This window comes from Crocuta crocuta, unplaced genomic scaffold (assembly GCF_008692635.1).
Source record: "Crocuta crocuta isolate KB4526 unplaced genomic scaffold, BGI_CrCroc_1.0 scaffold36, whole genome shotgun sequence".
NCBI lineage: Eukaryota > Metazoa > Chordata > Mammalia > Carnivora > Hyaenidae > Crocuta > Crocuta crocuta.
The window spans coordinates 8,738,167-8,755,020 of record NW_027532203.1 but is presented as its reverse complement, the minus strand read 5'-3'; the positions used below and the strand labels follow the sequence as shown (position 1 = coordinate 8,755,020).

Sequence of the window (16,854 nt, the reverse complement as noted above, 5' to 3'; positions counted from 1 at the left end):
GAGCTCTTGGGGCTCTCAGGCTCTGCTCACTTGGGAACGCCCTGGAGGCTTCGACCGGGGATCCCTGGGAGGGGCTGCAATCCTTTCCCTTCGGTCTTCACCTGCCTGCTTTCCCTGCCGAATCGCCCAATTGGAAATCAGACCAAAAATTTCGTTCCGTATCCCCAAGTGTTGAAATGCCTGTGGAATTAATGTTATCATCAAATGTATTGAGCGCTAGCCACGAGGTGCGGATGAGGGTGAGGGAGAAGAGTAGCCCTATCTCACATGCGTTGCCTGTTGTTAGATATAAAGATGCTTTAACCTTCTAACTTAAATGGATGCACGTACAGTACTTCTGTATTTATGATTTGGATTATGAATTTTTTTTTTTTATTTCTAGGAGAGAGAGACAGCGTGAGCAGGGGAGGGTCAGAGAGAGAGGGAGACACAGACTGAAACAGGCTCCAGGCTCTGAGCTGGCTGTCAGCACAGAGCCCGACGCAGGGTTCGAACCCACGAACCATGAGATCATGACCTAAGCGAAAGTCGGACGCTTAACCGACTAAGCCACCCAGGCGCCCCTGGATTATGAATATTTTTATATAAAGTTATAAGGATCACTCTTAGGGAGGCCATAATAATGTGGAAAGAACTAGGGCTTCAAACCTGGCTGGAATTCTGGTTCTGCCTTTTACTAACTGTGCCTTGGGGTAAATCACCTAACCTGTCTATGCTTCAATTTCCATATATATATGTGTGTGTATATATATATATATATATACATATATATATATATACACACACATATACAATAGAAGTTCACCACCCAGTGCATAATAGATACTAAATAAAGGGTAGCTAACATCATCATTCTCCGTCGAGTGGAATATCAGAGTTTGTCCTTGAGTCAGAGGAAAACTTATTTTTGCTATAAAAGAAACTAAAAATAACTCCATGCATAGGTTTAGACTCTATGGAGAATATGAACCAAATACTTTTCTTCAAGAGTATTTCACCCAATTTCATGGACTTTCCCTTTCCCTCTTTGCTACCTTTTTCTGTTTGCCCACACAAATATTAGTGATCTGTTGCTGCAAAGCGAATTACCTCAAACCTTGGGAGCTTAAAACAACACACACAGTTTCTGAGAGCCAGGAATTCCAGGAGTGGCTTCGCTGGGGGTTGGAACTTGGGGTCTCCTGAATCAAGCTGTGGGCAGGGGCTGCCGTCTTCTGAAGTGCAGCTAGGTGAACATCCACCTCGAGCTCACTCATATGTCTGTGGGCAGAAAGCCTCCATTCTTGTCCAGATGGGCTCCCCATAGCGCTTCTAATGATAGGACAGCTGACTTCCCCCAAAGCAAGTGATCAGAGAGAGAGGAGCTGTGTTAATTGCCCATCATTGTATAATAAATTACCCTCAAACTAACAACATTTGGCTACTCATTTCTGTGGACCAGGAAGCTGGGCAAGGCTTAGCGGAGGATTCTGGCTCTGGGTCTCTCAACAGGCTGCAATCAAGGTGTCAGCTGGGGCTGCAGTCATCATAATTTAAGATTCTTAAGTCTCACGTGGGATGGATCTTCTTCCACACTCACTCAGGTGAGCGTTGGCAGGGTTCAGTTCCTCATGGTCTATTGACCTCAGTTCTTTGCCATATGGCCCTCTTCACCAGGCAGCTTGCTTCATCAGGGCAAGCAAACAAGACGGAAGGCACCGTCTTCTGTAGCCGACTCCCAAAAGTGACATTCTTAACATTCACCATATTCTGCTTGTTAGGATCCAGTCACTTGGTCCAGCCTACACTGTAACACAGGGTTTTACACCAGGCATGACCATTAGGAGGTGAGGATCCAGGCGGCCATCTTAGAAAGCTGCCTCCCACAGAGGCCAAAACCGAAGCGAAAATGGCTGTTGTAATCTGATTAAGGAGGTAACATTTCATCACATTTCATCATTTCTGCTTTTCTCCTACTGGTCACACAAGCCAACGCAGTACAACACGGGAGAGGGTTACACAAGGAGGCGAATAGCAGGAGGTGGGGCTCACTGGGAACCATTCAAGGGGCTGCTTGTCACAGTCCAGCCAGATGAATTTCTCCTCTTCACCTCGCTCTGGGTCTCCAGGGGCTGACTAATGGGGGACGCATCAACAGGCTCTCTGACTTCAGGTCAGATACAGCTGGAGGGGAGCACGGGCGGGAGAGCGGAGGGAGGAGAGTGAGGTGGGGTATTCCCCCAGCTTCCTCACTGCAGGCTGGCTGCATCTGGCTCCTGTCCGGTGGCTCTAAGAAATTGTCATCTGGACTGCCCTTTATTCACTAGGTGTTTGGCCGACAGTCTCATTCAGTCCAACCTCCCTCTGAAAGCAGAACTTTCCTTACAGTATCCCTGAAAGGGTAACTTCCAAGGACAGAACTGAATGAATGAAATGAAATAAATGAAAAGTATTGTCCCTCTGTCTCCTGATGCGACTCTGGCCCTTTGGGGGCACCTCTTTCTAGTGGTCCTTGATGACCCGCCTCTGGGGCCACTCAGGGCTCAGGGTCATCCCAGTCTGGGCTGATTTACACTTCACTCCACCAGGTGCGGAACGCTAGTCGTTGCCCTAATTCTGTAATGGCTCTCATGGGCCACCGTAGCGGACCGCCTGCTTGAACTCAGGGCGCGCGATGCCGGCGCCGCCATGTTGTCCCCGGCCACTTCCGCTTCTAGCTCACGTGGTCCCGCCTTTCGGCTGCGCGCCGCACCCCCAGGTGTGCGGAGAAGCTCCCGGGCTCGCGCTTGTAGCGGAAGAGCTGTGCTTCCGGCTCTCTCCTAGCAGTCCGCAGACGTCTAGAGAGTTCGCTCCTGCACCTAGCGATTTGCTTCTCAAGACAGTCTCCAGAGACAGACAACACTGTAAGCATCTCTAAGGCTCCTTTACTCGTCCCCTAGGCCGGGAACGGGGGGCGGAGCGGGGGGAGAGGAGGCCCAGTGTTCAATTCCTTAGCGTGATGTCAAGCCATCCAAAAATCTGTTTTACCTAAAACCAGCTGCAACTGCAAACAAAAAGTAGGAGTTGTCATGAAGATGCAACTGTTAGTTTAAGGAATTGTAAACGTAACTTGCCTTCTCGTTGTAAAGTTTAAGCACTTAGGTTTGCTCGTTAGTTTACTTCTGCGATTTCCAGGCTCCTTGATGTTTGTGAACTGGTTTATAAGCACCTAATCTGTAATCTCCCCCTAAAACAAATTAAAAAAAAAAAGAGTGAAATCATTTTAAAAGTCTGCTGGATGCTTACCCTGTAAGGATGGTGAATAATGATAACTGCCGCTGGGGCTCTGAAGCCAGCTACATGCATAGGATACAGGATTCTATCTTCTGCTTCCGTCACTCTGACCAGGTTCCCTCACCTCTGTGAGCCACAGATTTTTCCATTGTAAAGTGATGATCTTCTGGAAAGGCTGTTGTGAGGTTGATAGGCGATCAAGTATGCAAAGATGCCTCCTATGTGCCAGTAAGCCTTCTGAGTTAGGATAGAAACGGTATTAATAATCATTGTTAATTTCTTGTTTCGCGATTCTGCACAAATCACATCTTCAAGCCTTCAACCAAACTGCTGAGAGACCTGCCCTATTTGCACCCTCACCCTCTCCAGTTGCTGAACGTCTCAGGAATTCAGTATTCTAGGTTGTCTCTGAATCTGCAGACCCTTCTCACTGGCCCAGCTCTCTGCAAATGGCCTGTTTCTTGCTTCATGCTATTAAATAGTAGCTGCCTGATAGTCCTGCCTTACATCCCTCAAACTTTTCTATCCAACACCTATGCCTTCCTTCTAGGACAATGCAAGTTGTATCCTCTCTCCTGCCAACCCTCTGCCTGTCTCCTGGAGCCTCACAGCTCTCCATTCCAGCCCTGGAGAACACTTAAAAGAAAAATAAAACACCCAACCATTTCATACTCTGCCTAGCAGCCTTCCATGATTTCCCTTTGCTCTCAGGATCCACCCCGGTGCCCCAGTGGACTCACCAGGCTGTGTGGGCTCTAGCCTACCATTTCTGCCTAAAACATAATTAACATCAGCTTGGGCTAGTTTTTCCACGGAGTTGTCTTGAGTATAATGTGGAATTTGGAAGAGCCTTTAAGAAAGGTGAAGACAGGGTGAAATGGAGAAGGAGCTGGGAAGCTTTCAAAGGAGAGTTGTGTTCTCTGAAAGCTATGGGGGAAAAGCTAACCTCCAGGTTAGTCTGAGGGACTATCAGTTTATCAGTTTGACGGGAGTTGGGGATCTAGAGGGTCTCCAGGGCTCTCAGGCCCAGCTGATGATATCTTAGTTTGTCAGGTTTTTAATTTTTTCATTTCTTGCTATGGGAACAGGTCCTGAAAGTATTCTCACCCCACGCCACAAAATCCTGAGAAATATCCGAGTCTTAGACAAATCCGGTCAATTTAAAAAAGCTCTTCTGGGCGGGCGGGGCGCCTGGGTGTCTCAGTTGGTTGAGTGTTCGACTCTTGATTTCAGCTCAGGTCTCAGTCCTCCGGAGTCAGAGTCGGGCTCTGTGCTGACAGTGTTTGGGTTTCTCTCTCTCTCTCTGTACCCCTCCCCTGCTTGCTCACTCGCGTGCACTGCTTGCTCTCTCTGTCAAAATAAATAAACTTAAAAAACAAACAAACCTCTTCTGGGTTCACCTTTACAGAAGTTGTTTGCCGTGATGAAATCTTGCTGCAAGGTTTCCAGAAACTTGAACCAAAATGCTTCCTTTAGAAATATTACTTAGTGTTACCTTTATTAAACTCTCCAGTAAGCATACATTTTTGTGTTGGTCACACAAAATTTAAACAAGGAAGCTGAAGGTAGGGGGAAGTTCTCAAGGCTGATGGTAGCTGGAAACCTCCTATAGGATTTCCGTAGACTGCCTTATTTATTATACAGTTTGGCTCAGCAGAACCATTTTGTAATGAAACCGTTAAGATGAGTCCCCATTGAGACAGAGCAGACTCCTATTTGGTCTCTTGTCAATTTCTATTGCGTAGAGAGCACAGGAGCCTGATTCAGTATCTTACTTCTTTGGGGACCACGAAGGAATCCTAGGGGATCTTTCTCCCGCTCTGGGAGAGGGTCTGGGACCCATTAGAGCAGTGGGATGCCATCTGCTTCAGTGTCACTGTGCTATGTCTGTCTCCAGCATCCGGGGTTCCGCCTACTCTCATTTAGGGAATGCAGTTCCCTTTTCCCTTTCTTCCCAGTTTCCTTCCGTCCTCCTTTAACCTTCCTCATCTTTTCCACGCTCTTTCCCCTCTTTCTACTATGTGGGGTGGCTACCAGACAGCTTCAGCCCAGCTCCTCTCAGCCTGTGAGAAGCGCTCCCTCTGGCCAGTAACTAGCTTGCAGAGGCGGGAGAGGCCTGCCTCGCACCACGCAAGTGCCTCTCAGGCCGTGGTTGAAGCTGGCTCCCTCTGATGGGGGACTAATGAAAGCAGGACACCAGCCTTATTTGTAAATATGGGAAATGCTCAGAAGATTCCAAAAGACTTCCCCCCGGGTTGCATTCTTCATNCCACGAACCGCGAGATCATGACCTAAGCGAAAGTCGGACGCTTAACCGACTAAGCCACCCAGGCGCCCCCAAATTAGTTTTCATTTGTAACTCAGCCTGGCCCCAGTACACTTTGGGTGATCAAAAGAAATGGCTACCTGGGTGGCTCAGTCGGTTAGGCGTCCAACTCATGATTTCAGCCCAGGTCAGGATCTCGTGGTTGGTGGAATCGAGCCCCAAGTCATGGTTCTCTGCTCTCATCGAAGAGCCTGCTTGGGATTCTCTCTCTCCCTCTCTCTCTGCCCCTGCCTTGCTCTCTTTCTCTCAAAACTTAAACTTAAAAACAAATTCTATTTTCCAATTGGATCGGTTTTGTAAGTGTTCTCAAAACTGGAGAGAGAACCCTTATATACAGACCTGTATGAAGCTGTACCAAGACCCAGGCTAGCAGGACTCGTGGGATGTATGTGTGGCCTCCGCTTCTACCCGACTTCCAAAGGATTCAGAGCCAGATTTGCTCATGGCTCTTCCCTTCCAGCCACTGCCAAACCATCTCCATTCAGGTCCCAGCTGATCCCTCTCATTCTCCTGCTCCAACACCCTCTTCAGCCCCTAAGCCCCATCTTACCCTAGTCAGGCTCCTAAAGAACCAGAACCCCCACACTGGAGCTCCCAGCACTATCCCCGATGGGGCTCCAGTCAGGCTCCATCTATACTAGTTCCCTCCTTAACCTCACCACCATGCCCAGGGGCTTTATCCCCTTTGGGAGGTAGTTGATGAGATTGGGGCAGTTACTAGAGTACATGTCTCTTTCTCTGTGAGAGATCTGGGGACATGCAGAGGAAGGTTTGGTAGATTTTCGGAAAATCCTGATAAGTTTAGGGATGAGTTTGTCAGTCGGGGGCTGATGTTCTCGCTGACCTGGCAGGATATCGATGTCATTCTAGCACACTGTCGCATCCCTGATGAAAGAGATCGCGTCACGAGAAAGGCTGGAGAGTGTGCATACGGTCTAGTAACTTCTCATCCTCACCACCAAGTCTACTGGGTACGTGGTGAAGCGGTTCCAAAACAGGTCCCCTGCTGAGACTCTGGACAATATTGACCAAACTAGAATTCTATCACTTGTTTGTCCGCAGGGATGAAAAGGTATATAATAACACTGGTAAATTATAAGGTTAGAGAGAGGTTACCCAAGGGAAGGATGACAACCTGGCAGTCTCTCTGAGCTGGGTAACAGACATTCAGAAAGTGCTGACGCAGACCTGGGGTGCGCAGAAGAAAGGGTGTTGCTTGCCATGCTCTTTGTTACCCTGTCTGTCCCAGGTGTTAGGAGAAAACGCAGCAGCTGGAGGCGGGGTTTGGACTCCTGTCAAACTTGGTGGAGGAGGCCTTCGAGGTCTGTAATGACAGAGGCAGAGTCTGGTGGGGTTACCCCCCGGAATAGTTCCAGGTCCAAAAACACCCATTTACAGAGCCAGTAAGAGCATTCAAACCCAGTCTTCCACATGCACCCAACACCCGTTAACCTGATAACGAAATGCTTAACCCACCAGCCACGACCTGGTGTGCCAGTGTAGATCCCGGGTTTCCCTCCTCAAAACCCCTCTTGTGCCTTTCGCAGGCCCCCCCCATCTGCAGCCAGACGGCTAGAGGAACCTGCATGCGCAGTGCCATGAATCGCACCTGTCCAGCAAGAGGTAGTTAGCCCTGCCCCTGAGCCCCGTCCCACTTTATGTGCAGTCGCCATATGCAGGTGGGACACGGCATGAGAGCCAGAAGATACGGTCTCAGTAGTGGTGTTACCCAGGCTGTTACACAGGGTCACAGGCGTCCTGGAGTGCCAACGCTGAAAACCACAGAGGCCGTGACAAGTACTGTTTTGGGCTGCCCCCTAACCACCCATCCTTGGGTCCCTCAGAACCAGCCCCACCCAGGACTCTGATGTTTAGCTAAAGGAATGATGGTCCTGGGAATGGTGGAGGGGAAGGGGAGAGCAGTCAGATAAATACCTTGATGCCAGCCATACCAGTGGTCATTGGACTGCGGGGTGTATCGCTCCCCACCCTCACCCCGAGGATATTCGAGTATTGTCCCATGACCCCTGGAGCACTCAGCTATCACCATGAAGGTCTAGATGCGCAGTGTGTCTGCTGATTGCCCGAGTAGTTGCCTTGCCTGCTTCCTTGATGGGACAACAGGACTGTCATACGCTGTGTCCCTGGTAGTGGCTGAAACAGGGCAGGGTTTTATACAAAAATGAGTGGCTTCATACACACACAACATCATTAGATACTGTGGTTTCTGTGGTCTCAGATCACCAGTTAGCCTTGGATTATGTGCCCGCTGAACAAGGAGGAATAGGTGCTGTTGCAGATACATCTTGTTCCTTCATTAATGTTTCCGGACAGGTGGAACCGAAGGCTGACGTCACCCTCCAGCAGGCCCCGTGGCTGCATAATTTTAACAACCCCGCTGCCCAAACCACCTGGGACTCTATTCAAGGGGATCTACCAAATGCTGGCTTGGTTCTTGCCTTTCCTTGGGCCTTTAGTGGCCATTTTATTGCTATCACTTTGTGGGTCCTGTGTTTCTAACCTCCTGGTAGACTTTGTGTCTTCTAAGCCTCAGCAATTCTAAGTCAAGTTAATGGTGGTGGATGGATTCCAACCTGCACCAGTAGAGGCGGATCCCAGTCCTTATAAGTCATTAGAACAGTCAGCAAGACCCTGCAGGGTAGGCGAGGGACAACAGCCCCCACTCAGCAGGAAGCAGTTTCTTAAGATGAGACATTCGGCCCCTTCTGCATAGGAACAAGGAGGGTCACAACACTTGGAGTGGGGATTGAGATGGAAGAGGTCCCCTCCACCCTGACTGCTAAATCCAGGGTTCCTTGGCTGCCTCCATGAGGAAGGAAAAAAAAGCAAAAGACTAAAACTGCCTCTTGAGTAGTGTATCTTGCAGGAATGGCAAAAGGGAGATGCTTACTGAAAGGAAGGTGCTTACTACAGAGACTGGCAAAGACTGAGCCAAACCAGTCTGTGGCATGATGAATCCCAGTGCTGACTTTCTCCCTCATTATAATAAAAATCCTGCCCATGGGTAGAGATTTAACATGCTAAGTAGACATGCAATGCGCGAAGAAGCAGGACCTTTAAGGGCACCAGAGCCGAAAATTCCCCACCTCTCTGTGTGCATGTCACCCTTTTCCCACCTAAGGCTCTTTAAAAGCTCTGCGGGGCCTCTCTTCAGGGAGCCAGCCTGAGAGCCCTTTCCTCTGTGCTGTCTCCCTTGTGCTGGAGCATCAGCCCCAGCAAAGCCTTGCCTGGAACTCCCCACTGGGATTGGCTTCTCGTCAATTTCTATGGTTTAGTGAGCCCAAGGGCCTTTGGTTTCAGACCTCTATTTTTATAGGTTGATTCTCAGCACCTGGGAGAATTGATTGCTGATGAAAATTGCTTAAGGGCCCGCCCATGTTGACTTCACAAGTCAGATCCAGTATCTTTCATCCTATGGTGAGAAAGAAACAGGGAGGCATTCCAGGGCTATGGTGGCACTTCCGGAATGGCTGCTGCTGTTTAATAGCATCAGAGGCCAATGGAGCATTGATGAGCGCTCCCAGCTGGAGATCATAAACAAGTTATCTGGAGTGAGTGACTTACATCCTGCATTTGACAGGCACACTGTGGGTTTTTAACCAGGAAGCATGGTCAGAGGTTTGGATTTCTCTCCATGTTAGATCCTCTTCCTCTTTTATTTATTGTAAACAGCTGGATTCTAATTTTATTCAAGTTTTGAGGCCCAATTCCTAATGATGGAAAAACTATGAGAGTTATTTCTTCCTAAGCATCTTATTTACTGAGATCATTTTAGCTGATGATTGGATAGCATGGAGGCAAATCTACACTGGTCTTTGATATATATAGTTTTTTAAATATACAAGTCATATTTAGCTTCAAATTATGTATGTTATATATACATGTCTTTTAACATGAAATGTTCTTTTAAATTCTGTTAGAGCTTCTGCTTATTTGACGTGTCCTTAAGCTGTTACTCAGACTCTTCTGAGGACAAAGAAAATGTCTCCATATAAATGGCCTAACAAAACATACCTTTCAGTCTATAGCCATGAACAGGAAGCTACCATCTCTTTGGATGCTCAGTCATCCAGAAGGGCCAAGTAAAGAGCTCAGGGTTACTAGGCTAGTGGGAAATTTGTAGGTTAGGGAGAGTCTCGCTTTGAGAGGATTTATAGCAAGAAAAATATGAACTCTAATTACTGTTTTTTGGCTTAAAAAGAATTTTGATTTTTTATTTCATTTTTGGAGTAGATAAAATATTCCTATGGTTCAAACCTTTAAACTTTTTTAAGTGAAAAGATAATTCCATTTCCAAACATCACTTCCTATTTATTTCTTTAAAACAGCTTCTTTTGAAGTATAAATGATATGTAACAGAGACACATATTTAAAGTGTGCAGTTTGGTATGTTTTAACATATTTATATGCCTGTCAAACCACCACCACAGTCAAGATAGTGAACATGTCCATCACCCCAAAAAGTTTTCTCATATTCCTGTACAATCCTTCCTTGTGCATTTCCCTAATGAAAAATAATGCCAAGCATCTCTTCATGTGTTATTTTGCCTTACGTGTATCTTCTTTTTCTTTTTTACAGTTTTAATGAGTTGATAATTGACATATAGTACCATATAAGTTGAAGTGTACAGTGTAATGATTTCACTTACATATGATCACCAAAATAAGTTTAGTTAATGGCCATCATTTCATATAGATAGAAAATAATAGAGTACATTGTTTCCTCTTGATGAGAACTCTTAGGATTTACTCTGAACACTTTTTTTTTTTTTTTTTTTTTTTAACAGAGAGTATGGGTAGGGGAGGAGCAGAGAAGGGGAGAGAGAGAAAGAATCCCAGATAGCATGGTGCCAGGCTCGATTTCACAACTGTGAGATCATGACCTGAACTGAAATCAAGAGTTGGATGCTCAACTGACTGAGCCACCCAGACTCCCCATTCTCTTAACACTTTCATACATATCACACAGCAGTGTTCACTATAGTCTTCATGTTGCACCTGACATCCCTTGTAGTTATTTGTAACTGGAAGTTTGTATTTTTAGACAACCTTCGTCCAGTTCCCCCTCCCCTGAACTCTGCCTGTGGTCACCACAAATCTTTTTTTTTTTTTAATGACTTTGGGTTTTCTCTTTGTTATTAGATTCCACATATAAATGAGATCATACAGTTTTGTGTTTCTCTGACTTATTTCACTTAGCATGATGCCCTCGGGGTCCATCCACATTGTTGCAAATAGCAGGATTTCCACATTTTTATGGATGAATAATATTCCATTGTGTATATATATACACATGTATGTATACACACACAATACATAACTTCTTTATCCATTCATCCGTCCATCAGCAGACACTTAGATTCTCTCTCTGTCTTGGCTATTGTAAATAAGGTTGTTATGAACATGTGGGTGTGGATATCTCTGACATAGTGTTTTTGTTTTCTTCAGATACATACTCAGAAGTGGGATTGCTGGGTCATATGGTAGTTCTACTTTTAATTTTTTGAGGACCCTGCATACTGTTTTCCATGTGGCTGCATCATTACAGTCCTGCCAACAGCGCGCAAGGACTCCCTTTCCTTCATCTGTACGCCAGCATTTGTTATCTCTTGTCTTTGATGCTAGCCATTCTCACAGGCGAGAGGGGATATCTCACTGTGGTTTTAAAGTGTATTTCCCTGATTAGTGGCGTTAAGCAGCTTGTAATGTACCTGTTGGCTATTTGTATGTTGTCACTGGACAAAAGTCTACTCAGGTCCTTTGCCTATTTTTAAATTATTTACTTATTACTTACTGTGGAGTTGTATGCATTCCCTGTATATTTTGAATATTGACCCCTTAGCAGATATATATATGATTTTCATTTTGACTCTATAAGTTATAGTCTTCTTATTTTGTTGATTTTGTTTCTTTGCTGTTGGTTTTTGTATTTCAGGAGCTTTTTGTTTTCATTATTTATTTAATGAGTTTTTTTTGAATGTTTTATTTATTTCTGAGAGAGAGAGAGACAGCGTGAGCAGGGGAGGGTCAGAGAGGGAGACGCAGAATCCAAAACAGGCTTCAGGCTCTGAGCTAGCACAGAGCTGGACGCGGGGCTCGAACCCACAAACTCTGAATTCATGACCTGAGCTGAAGTCAGACGCTTAACCGACTGAGCCACTCAGGCACCCCTATTTAATGTTTATTTTTGAGAGACAGGGCACAAGCGAGCATAAGCAGGGGAGGGGCGGGGGGGGGGGCAGAGAATCTGAAATGGGCTCTGTGCTGACAGCAGAGAACTGGATGTGGGGCTCAAGCTCATGAACCATGAGATGACCTGAGCCAAAGTCAGTCCTCTAACCAACTGAGCCATCTACTTTAGAAGCTTTTTAGTGTGATGTAGTCCCACTTGTTTATTTTTTAATTTGTTGCTTATGCTTTAGGGATCATATCCAAAAAATCATTGCCAAGACCCACGTCAAGGAGTTTTTTCCTGTGTTTTCTTCTAGGAGTGTTATGGTTTCATATCTTGCGTTTAGGTCTTTGATCCATTTTGGATTAATTTTTGAGTCATGTATGACGGAGGTCTCATATCATTCTTTTACACATGAATGTCCAGTTTTCACAGCTCCAATTATTGAAGAGACTGTCTTTTTTTCATTGAGGATGCTTGGCTCCCATGTCAAATTCTCATATGCTTGGGTTTACTTCTGGGCTCTGAATTTATTGGTCTGTGTGTATGGTTCTTGCTAGTAACATACTGTTTTTGATTAGCTTTGTAGTATACCTTGAAATCTGGAACTGTGATGCTTTCTGCTTGGTCCTTTCTCGGGGTTGCTTGGTAACTTGGGATCTTTTGTGATTACCTATAAATTTTAGAATTTTAGAATCGTTTAGAATTGCTTTTTTCTACTTCTATAAAAAATGCTATGGAATCTTGATAGGGATTGCATTGAATCTACAGATAGCTTTTGGTAGTGTAGACATTTAAAAAATATTAATTCTTTCAATCCTTGAGCACAGGTTACCTTTCCACTTACTAGCATCTTCTTCGATTTCTTTCATCAGTGTCTTGTGGTTTTCAGAGAGATCTTTTACCTCCTTGGTTAAATTTATTCCTAAGTATTGTTTTTGATACTATTATAAATGGGGTGGTTCTCTTTATTTTTTTTTCAACTTATTTGTTGTTAGCATATAGAAATGCTACTTTTTAAAAATTTTTTTAATGTTTTGTTTTTTCTTTTTTTTTTTTTTTTGAGACAGAGTGTGGGGTAGAGGGAGAGGGAGACACAGAACCCAAAGCAGGCCCCAGGCCCTAAGGTATCAGCACAGAGTGCCAGGCAGGGCTCGAACCCATGAACGAAGATCATGACCTGAGCTGAAGTCAGACGTTCAACCAACCAAGCCAGCCAGGTTCCCCAATGCTACTTTTTTAAAAATGTTATTTTGTATGCTGTAACTTCACTAAGTTTGTTGATTTAGATCCAACAGTTTTTGGGTGGAATCGTTAGGGTTTTTTCTGTATAAAATCATGTCATTTACAGAGATGCTTGTACTTCTTCATTTCCAATTCTGATGCCTTTTACTTCTTTTTTCTTGCCTGATTGCTCTGGCTAGGACTGCCAGTACTGTGCTGAATAGGAGGGGCGCCTGGGNTAAAAAAAAAAAAGGAATGGTTAAGACTAGGCACCCTTGTTTTGTTCTTCTTCTTGGAGGAATTAATTTGCTACATCCCATCAAGTTTTAGTATGTTGTGTTTCTACTTTGTTTTGTCTCAAGATACTTTTTTTATTTCTCCTTAAATTTCTTTTTTGATTTCTTGGTTGTTGAGGACATTGTTGCTTATTTTCCACGTATTTGTGAATTTTTCAGTTTTCTTCCTGTTACTGATTTTTAGTTCCATACCACAGTGATCAGAGAAGATACTCAGTCTGACTTTAGTCCTTTTGAGTTTTCTGAGATTTGTTTGTGGTATAACATACGGTCTGTCCTAAGAAATGTTCCATGTACACTTGAAAAGAATGTATATTCTGTTGTTGTTAGATAGAATGTTCTGTATGTGTCTGTTAAGTCCATTTGATCTATAGCACTGTGCAAATCTGTTTCCTTATTGATTCTGTACCTGGATGATCTATCCATTGTCGAAAGTGGGATCTCAGTGTCCTTATNTCTCTCTCTCTCTCCCTCCCTCCCTCCCTCTCTCCCTCTCTCTCTCTCCCTCTCCTTCTCTCAAAAAATGAATAAATGTTAAAAATTAATTAAAAAAAGTGGCAGCTTAATGTCCTCAACTATTATTGTATTGCTGTTTATTTCTCCTTTTAGCTCTCTTAGTTTTTGCTTTGTGTATTTAGACAATCTGATGTGGAGTGCATGAATATTTATAGCTTCTTCATGGTTTGGCCCCTTTATTATAATGACCTTTTCCTCCTTTTACTATTTTTAGTTTGAAGTTTATTTTGTCTGATACAAACATAGCTACTCCTATTTTGGGGTATTTTGGGGTGGGATTTTGTGTGTGTGTGTGTGTGTGTGTGTGTGTGTGTGTTTGGTTACTATTTTCTTAAAATACTGTTTATCCCTGTACTTTTGGTCTATATATATATATCTTTAAGGTTAAGGTGAGTCTCTTATAGGAAGCATATCATTGGGTCTTGTTTTCTGTTTTTGTTTTTTAAATCAATTCAGCCATCTATGTCTTTTAATTAGAGAATTTAATCCATTTATATTTAGGTAATTATTGATAACTAAGGACTATTGCCATTTTATTCATTGTTTTCTGACTGTTTTGTAGATCCATTATTCTTTGTTTCTTATCCTGCTTTTTTTTTGTGTGTGTTTGATATCTTTTGGTATCAGTAGACTTGGACTTCTTTATCATATTCTTTTGTGTAATTACTACAGGTTCTTCCCTTGAGGTTACCTTGAGGCTTAAATAAAGTATCTTAAAATTATAACACCCTTTTTTAAGTTGAAAAGGACTTCAGTGACATTCCTAAACTTTAAACTTTTACTTCTGCTCCCCTTCACAATTAAAGTTATGATGCTAAGGTTCATGTATTTTTGATACTGTGTAGTCAATAACAGATTGTTGTAGTTAAGGATATTTTAACTATGTTTGTTTTAACTTTTAATCTAGAGTTGTAAGTGAATTACACACCACAATTCCATATTATAGAATCTAACTTTGACTATATATATTTACCAATTCCAGTGAGTTTTATATTACTAATTTTATTAGTGTCCTTTTACTTCTACTCAAAGAACTCCCTTTAACATTTCTTGTAACACAGCTACAGTGTTGGATGAACGTCCTCAGCTTTTGTTAAGGAGAATCTTTATCTTTCTTTCATTTCTGAAGGACAGCTCTGCTGGGTATAAAATTCTTGGTTTAAAGATTTTTTTTTTCTTTCAACATTCTTTGATATATCATCCCATTCTTTCCTAGTCTGAAAAGTTTCTGTTGATAAATGCACCAATACTCTTATGGAGGTTTTTTGTATGAAACTTCCCTTGTTTTCATGTTGCCTTCAGAATTATTTTTCTGTCTTTCACTTTGACAGTTATAATGTGTCTTGGTGTAGCCCGATTCGTGTTCAATTTATTTGGGGTTCTTTGGACCTCATTGATCTGGATGTCCATTTCTCTCCTGAAGTTTGAAACGTTCTTAGCTATTACTGCTTTAAATATGTTTTCTATCCCTTTCTCTTTCTCTTCTGGCATTTCAATAATGCAGATATTGTTTCTTTTGATTGTGTTGTATACATACCATAGGCTTTCTTCACTTTTTTTCATTCTTTTTTCCTTCTGCTCCTCTGATTTCAGATGTCATATTTTCTCAGTGATTGCTTTGCATTTCTTTGGGTTGAGTCTACTTTTGAAAGTCTCTATTGAATTCATCAGTCACTGCATTTTTCAGCTCTAGGATTTATGTTGCAGGCTTTTTTTGTTTGGTGAGCATTTCTTTTTATTGAACTTCATGAATTGTTTTCCTAATTATGTTTAGTGATGTTCTTTCTGTGTGTTCTTTTAGCTCACTCAGGTTTAGGAGGACTATTCTGAATTCTTTCACAGCTCATAGATCTCTCTTTTTTTTTTAGTATTAGCTATCAGAGCTTAATTAGTTTTCTTTGGTGGTGTCATGATCACCTGATATTTCAGCATACTTGATTCTTTATACCGGGTTATCTGTGCATTTGAGTGAGCAGTTTCCTCTTTTAGACTTTAGATTCACTTCGGCAGAGACCAGTCAGCTCAGTATAGGTTATTAGACATGTCTGCTGATAACATCTTTGGGCAGATGGGACCTGGTTTGGAGGCCACTGCCCAAGGTTTGAGGTGGCGGGGGGGGGGTCTATCTACTCCTGGCTGAGAACACTTAGATAGGACTGCTGGCTTGGTTCCCTGCCCAAGTGAGGCTGTAGGATAGGCTCTGCATTTGCCTGGGTTCTCTGGTCAGACTTACTAGACACTCAGGACTGGGTACTTACTCAGCAATATATTGCACTATGAAATCGCTCCCTTGCACTGGTGGGGCAGCAGGATGGGCCTCAGGGGCTATGCAGCTCATTATTTGTGAACCTGAATTTGGCAAGACTGTGCACTGATTTCCCTGGCCAGATGGGGCTACTGGTTTTGCTCTGCAGATGGGGAAAGCCACAAGCTGTGCTGTCTGTTCAAGAGCCACTGTAAGCAGGGCTGTTGGGTGAACGTGCGAGTTCCTGTGTGCAGTGGTTAGGCCCTCTGATTGAGCGGACTGAGGGCTGTATTCAGCAATAGGCTGCATTCAGAAAGCCTGATCTGGAAGGCCTGGGAGTTCCGGCCACCTGTGCCTGTGTGGGGCAGGACAGTTCACAGGGCTTGCAGAGCTCATTGTCTGAGGACCCTACTGTCAGGCAAACCTGTCCCCGGCTGAGTTTCCTGGTCAGACTGTGCTATCGGCTTGGCCCTGCACAGGCAGAGCTGATGGTTGGAACTGCTTCTTGGGTGCTGCAGTAGGAATTTGGTTTAATAAATCTGAGTGCTGGTTTTTGGTGCCATTCCTCATTTTCTACTACAATCAGGTCTCCCATAGTTGAGCCTTCTGGAATCCTCCACAACCCCTGTTGGGTTAGTCCAACTAGAGGCTCCCAAGAGGCGACCCACAATGCTGGGGGAGCTGGATGTACACTCTGGGCTCTTTCTTTCCCCTGGAGGGACCGTAGGCTCAGGGGAGACCTCTCAGCATGTTGCTGTGCCAGCCTTGGGGAGAGACAATGAGGTCAGAGTAGAACTGTTCT

At 44.0% G+C, this 16,854-nt stretch overlaps 1 protein-coding gene across 1 annotated transcript in view; it reads left to right on the top strand.

Moving 5' to 3' along the window:
* Positions 1-2,714: 2,714 nt before the first annotated feature.
* LOC144242711 (uncharacterized) overlaps positions 2,715-16,854 on the top strand; it is a 53,710-nt gene continuing 39,570 nt past the window's right edge. The window contains exon 1 of the transcript XR_013338432.1: positions 2,715-2,882. The gene's annotated coding sequence lies outside the window, so the exon portion shown is untranslated. The remainder of the gene's footprint in view (positions 2,883-16,854) is intronic.